The sequence below is a fragment of the Oryza glaberrima genome, chromosome 2 (genome assembly GCF_000147395.1).
Source record: "Oryza glaberrima chromosome 2, OglaRS2, whole genome shotgun sequence".
Classification (NCBI taxonomy): Eukaryota; Viridiplantae; Streptophyta; class Magnoliopsida; order Poales; family Poaceae; genus Oryza; species Oryza glaberrima.
The window spans coordinates 26434099-26441030 of NC_068327.1; positions in this window are offsets into that span (position 1 = coordinate 26434099).

Here is a 6932-nt window from a genome sequence, read left to right on the forward strand (position 1 = left end):
TGTACCTGATCTGTTCTCTAGCTTGCTTTTCCTTTTCAGAGAATATCACGCGTTCAGCCCGCTTGTTGCACTGTAACGCGGTCAGTGCCACCATCGGAGAGGGACATCGACATGTTACCTGTACGGCTGTGCTCAATATATAAACCCGTCTGCCGTGGTATGTATAAAAGATCTACGGTAAGTACTGGTTTCATGGCAATTAATCGTTGTTTAGGATTTTTTTTACCTTTTCGAAATGTAAATAAAATAGAGGGACTGGAATTAGGGTTTTTTTTGGAAGTTTCGAACTAAATTACCACACAAAACCTGGAAATTGGGCCTTTTGTTAAATTTAAACAAATTCTAAAGCTGGAAAGTAGAATCGTCGTTGATGACGTATGTTCTCATTGGTGATCGACGTAAGGCAACAGAAATCGGTCATTGGTCTCCGTGTATGGCTGTATGCATATGCAAGCCCCCTGCAAAAAGGCGCAAAAGAGTGTATAGTACGGTGAAGGAACGGCCCAGCGCAGGCGCATGCAGCACATGCATGTTTTCCAACAGCGCTCGCGCTGGAAAGTAGTACGCGTTCGTACAGTATCCTGTTTGACATTCTAGTTGTCGGGTGGTTGCTTCGGCCTCTTGCTGTCCCTCGGTCCCTAATCCTTCGCGTACGTTGATCCGCGATCGCTCGTCGACTAGCGGAAGAACAGGTTTTCAATCGATGGAGTACGCGCGCGCGGTACCATCTGCTACTGTAGCTAGCACTCGATCGATCGATCGATTGGCGCGGCGGTTGCTAGCTGCGCATATGCTTAGATGCAGGCTGCCGATCGAAAGCCTGAAACAACGTTACTTGCGTTGCAACTTGCAAGGACGTCATGCGCGTACTCGGTTCTTCAATTGCCGTGTACTGCATCCTAGTGTCGGCCACTTTTTAGCCGATTTTATCTGCATGGACGGACTTGAATTGTGTGTTTATGTGTCCCCGTGTTTCGTTGGGACTTAGGACACTACCGTGTTTTTTTCTTCCTTGTTTGCGAAGCTTTTGGATGCAGTATCAATCTCTTCCGGAACACCGGCCCGTGAATACGCACTGAGTTTCGGAAGAGAGAGAGATTAAAGTGTCGCATAATTGGGTTTCAGATAGCAGTACAAGTTACTACTGAAAAGATTGGATTTAACGTGGATACCTCTCTCGGTCCTCCACGGTTGCGTGTTAAATATGCACAGGAACAGCCCCTGGCGTGGCACGATTACAGCGGAGAGATTACAACAAATCTTATCAAGATTAAGAGATAAACACAGGAGACTAACAACCATGATTTATCCCTCAAAGTTAGGAAGCTAATCCTATCACTAACCGTGACTAGATAGAACAAATCTTAACAACTACTATACTTATACGCATAAATATCTATAGGTACGAATTGAGTGCTATCTTTATCTTAAACTAGTACTTTATCCTAAAATATACTCCCTTGTTCCCTAAATGTTTGACGTCGTTGACTTTTTAAAACATGTTTAACCGTTCGTCTTATTCAAAAACTTTTGTGGAATGTGAAAAACTATATGCATACATAAAAATATATTTAACAATAAATCAAATGATAGGAAAAGAATTAATAATTACTTAATTTTTTTAATAAAACGAACGGTCAAACATTTTTTTAAAAAATCAACGGCGTCAAACATTTTGGGATGAATGGAGTAGTAACTTTTAAATATAAATATAAATATGCCCTTATCTAGATTTATAGTTAAAAGTTATTATATTAATTTGAAGATAAATGGAGTAATTATTTTCGCACAACGTGTACATCGCTTGATCTGTGTTCAGTGCCGTCGATGGCCATGTGCCAAGTGATCGACCGCACAGGGGCCCCCAAAATCAAGGGCCCCAAAATTCTAATATTTAAATACAAGACACTAATTTCCTATATGTTTTTATCCTATTCATTTTTTTTAAAAGTTCCCCTCATCTTGACGTACTGATTTGGCTAAAACATATTTATTTTCTTTGCATTCAATAGATGATCAATAATAATTATGGCAAACTCAAAGAAATATAGTTTATAGCGGCGCCATAAACGTGCATTCTAGAAACTAAACATTCAATTTTTACGCTTAGTAAAGAAAATCGAATAACTACATTAAGAAGCACTTATCTTTCTTACTTAAGGAGGTGTAAGCCACCATTTACGTAATATTTTTTCTGAACAATTTAGTATCCCTTTTGTTGATATTTTCTAAATATAAGGTCTCATTTTAAGTTTCACACTGGGGCCTAAAATTGCTAGGTACGGCCCTGTCTGTGTTAATGTTTTTGGGGGCATATGGGACCACGTCAAGAGTGCCCAATGTGTCGAGGAAAAAAATGTCCAATCTACGATACTACTCAAAACTAACACATTCCTCTTGAAAACACACGCTAAAAAAGTTTGAGATCAGCGACAAATTTCTACCTCACTAAATTCATATTCAAGTCATACATAAATGACTCCATATACCGTACCAAAAACATCTTCTGGAAAAAAAAATATCTGCACTACTACATAACATCATAAAAGGACTAGGGCTGTGTTTAGTTCGTGTGCCATTTTTTTAAAATATACGGACACACATTTAAAGTATTAAACGTAAACTAATAACAAAACAAATTACAGATTCCGCCTGTAAATTGCGAGACAAATTTATTAAGTCTAATTAATCCGTCATTAGCAAATGTTTACTGTAGCACCACATTGTCAAATCATGGCATAATTAGGCTCAAAAGATTCGTCTCGCGATTTACATGCAATCTGTGCAATTGGTTTATTTTTTCACATTTAATGCTTCATGCATGTGTCCAAACATTTGATGTGATCGAAAAAGTTGAAAGTTTGAAGAAAAAAAATTGAATCTAAAGACGACCTAGCACTATATATACCGAAAATGTTAAAACTGACATATATAAACCTTTTTCCTATCTACATGGGTTAAAAATAATATACAACTAGTTCCTTTGAACAACTATAGATGCCGGTTCTAAGAAAAACCGACACCAATTTTATAGGTGCCGCCTTCAATATATTATAGATGTTAGTTAATTAAAAAAAGGCATTGTAAGAATCGAGCCAAAAATGGGAGATATTTTTTTAGCAGAGTCAACATAGATCATCCTTATCCCTTCGCTCGTTCCACCCCTTTCTCTCTCGCCCACGCCATCCCTTCACTCTCGCCCTGCCATACCCTTTATCTCTTTGCTCTCGCCCTGCCGCTTTCTCCTCCCATCCTCCCCAGCATGTGGCAACATCCCCCTTCCCCTTCCCCAGGTTGTTGTTTTCTCCTCAATCCAAGGCAATGATGGGGGCTCGAGCAAAGATGACGGCGGCAATGGTTTGGTTGGTGTGATAACGACTCCCACTCCCCCTCGCCCTCTTTGTTTCTCGGGCGTCGATGCATCGATGGCATCACCTCCAACTCAGGGGTCGTTGGATGTGCCCCCCCCCCCTCCAGCAGTGATGGTGATGGCGGTCCGACTACGGCGAGCAGTGGCCCTCCCTTTGACCCTGCCTCCCTGTGAGCAATGACTAGCAGGTAGGTATCCCTCCTCTCCTTCCCCATCCATCCCTCCCAAAAAAAAAATCCCCTCACTATGTATTCTGGATTTGACAGTGGTGGTGAGCGGTAATGCCTTGGCCTCCAATAAACAGCGGCGGTGGCGGCAGTGGTTTTTGTGAGAATTTGTTATTCGGTTTCTTCTTGTTGGATCTGTGAGAATTTTTATTCAGCTTTTGTCCCTGTTGTTCTTGGCCTGAAGCATTGAGTAGCCGAAGCATCAACTCGATTTGAGCCGATGAGAGCCTCTTTTTTTTTTATTCCTATAACCATCAAATGTACTGATTCTTAAACCCGTACCTTTAATTGTTCACATCGGTATTGTCTAGAGGGTGCGGGTAGGAAATCCGGTGCTTATGGACTGTTCCCAACCGGTACCAATAAGATTTTTTTAAAGCAGTGCTGGGAACCATATTGGTCCAGGTTTGTCTGCATCAGTTATGCATGGGGGCGAACAAAGGCGTTGATATTTCGTAACATCTTAACAGATGACTGTTTTCATTTTGGCGAAAAAAATGGTTCGTCCAACCCGGCCGAAAGCGCAAAACACTATCTTGATCTTTGACAGCATATTTTGCTGCAGAAACCCCAGAAATCACGTACGGCAGCCCAGTGCAAGAGTTAAGATATTGTCAGGAGACTCAGGATGCTCAGCACGAACACAGGAGACTGCCGGTAGTGCGGCCAACTATATCAGCGCGCTGCCGCTGCCTGTCTATATCAGCTCATCAGACTCCATCACTCCACAGCAGGAGCCAGCCAGCCAAGCCGGGGTACCTGGAGCTGCATGGGCCCATGGCATGCATGCAGCTTTCGCACCGAGAGCGCGGCACAGCGATATCACGAGCCGGCCCGGCGCGCTTTCCCCCTGTACAGTACACCGAGGCCCTGCACTGCGCGCGCGCCTGGCCTGCTATACCGATCGACGGCCCGACGGGCCCCGGCGACGCCGCGCCCCACGCTGCGGCCCTTCCCTGTATGCATGGCATCTGCGCGCGGATCGCGCTATACCTCCATCGATCACCCAACCAACCCGGCATGCATATGGCAGCGTAAGCGTTCGTGAAAAGGCGGTGGCGCGCGCGGTCCTCGTGGCACGACGCGAAGACAGCAAGCGGCGCGTGCTTACGAGCGTGCGCGGCGTTTTGTGCTGGCGTGAGGTGTGTCGGAGCGGTATGCATGGCCGGGCCCCGATGATCGATCGGTCGGTCGATCGACCTGCGGTGCGGGGTGCGGGAGCCGGCCGGGCTTGTACTGTAGTAGCGTAGTGCCGTGGCTGTGCATGCGCTGCACCGCTGCAGGGTGAGACAGACAGACCAGGTTCGATCGAGGTGGTCACATACATATATATGTAGCCAGGGTGGCCACAGGCTACACTACGCGTGCATGTGACGGGCCAGCATATATAGCACTGTGATATTGCGAGTATATATATGATTAAAACACGTACGTCTGTTATTGACTTATTGTACAGTAGTTTTTTTAGATACAGTAGTGTGCAGTAGCTAAGGTAGGTACTATACGTACGAATACGATGTTGCTCCCCTTTACCTTCGGTTCCTTGGAGTAGTATACATAGGAAATGAGATATTTTTTCCCCAAACAAACAAGAAAGAAGAATTGAAGGTCTTCAAGTAAAGGGCAGATAGGAATTGAAGAAAAGTCTACTCCAAATAACCAATCCTTGGAGTAGTACTCCGTACTGATGAATGAACGGTAAGAAGTTTGATCATCTCTGAAGAAACGCAAATTCCACCAGATGTGCAAGTTGATTGCGCTGACTGCTGACCGATGGTACGCTTGGCTGCCTCTGCCACATCCGAAGTTTCATCGACTTCTGAGGTTGAGTGTGACTTCACGGTCCAAGATAGTACTCCGATCGAGTAGATTGCCTATGTCACATCTTATGATATCGACTGCTAGCCAGTACTTGTTGATAAACAAAATTTGAACACGTCTGCCTTTTTTTCCCAGCTTCCGGAGTTTCAGAGAATACTCTCAGTTATCCGATAACACACAGTTGCTGCTACAGTATTGTTTACCGCAAGAACGCTGAGCGTTACATGTATACACTGATAATACTAGTACAAAGGAGTACACAGTCACACGAACAGAATACAAAGTGTGCTGTTGCTGTACAGGGATTGTCAAGGAGACCACGATTGCTTGTGAGAGTTGACACGAGCTGGACGGGATCTCTCTGAGAGCAGAGTGACATTCATTCGGGCGTGACCACGAGGAGCCTTTCGTCTGGCAGGCCTTTGCGTGCATGGCTTCCTCTCCAAGCTCTCACAGGAAAAAGGGGACGAGTACTCAGTGCTGCAGGTTCTTATTCCCTCCCAGATTCTTCGTCACGTATACCAATCTTCAGAAAGAACACGTACCCGGGGAATAACTCCGGCCGGCATGCGTGTAGAGACGAGCACGGCATCGTCGTCATCTCACTAACCGAGAGACAGTGAGGTTCGCGTCCATGCCAAATATACTTCATCCCTGTGAAAATATAGTAATCTAAAATGGACACATTCTAGAATAATAAAGTTAGATATATCTTTGTTCAAGTTTACCGTTTTACATTTTATCTTAAGTTCTTATATATTGGAACAGAGGGAGTAAGTATTTTTTTTAAGTTTTAACAAAACGTAAAATCAAGAAAAGAAATTAATTGTTATGAATGTTACTATGAAAAATAGATAAAGAAAACCGGTTGTGATCGGTTAAAAATAAAAAAGAAATTTTAAAAATACCATCAGCAAGATAGATGAAGATATAAATTGTTATATTTTTAGTCGAACGGAGTACTCATCTTTTTTTTTTCTTTTTTTTAGTCGCCGTCTCCCCCGTCACCTCGTGAAGATAGCAGGCACGCTTACTAGCACGTGGGCCGAGCGAAATGTATTGGAGACGTCTTTGTTTTCCTAGCCATGTACTCTCTCCATCCCTAAATACTTGACACTGTTAACTTTTTAACATATGTTTGATCGTTTGTCTTATCCAAAAATTTTAAGTGATTATTAATTCTTTTCCTATCATTTGATTTATTGTTAAATATACTTTTATGTACATATAGTTTTACATATTTCACAAAAGTTTTTAAATAATACGAACGGTCAAACATGTTTATAAAAATCAACGGCGTTAAATATTTAGGGCATTAAATATTTAGGGACGAAGGGAGTATAATGCATATATATGTTCGAGAAAAAACATACAGTTCCAATACATACATATATGCCTCTTTCTCACGTGGGTTCCGGATGTTCATCTCTCTATCTAGCCGTAGTTTTCACCCAACTCTTCACTTGTTGCTTGAAACATAGTCCTAACTAATACAATGCACTCAATCTGGTTGG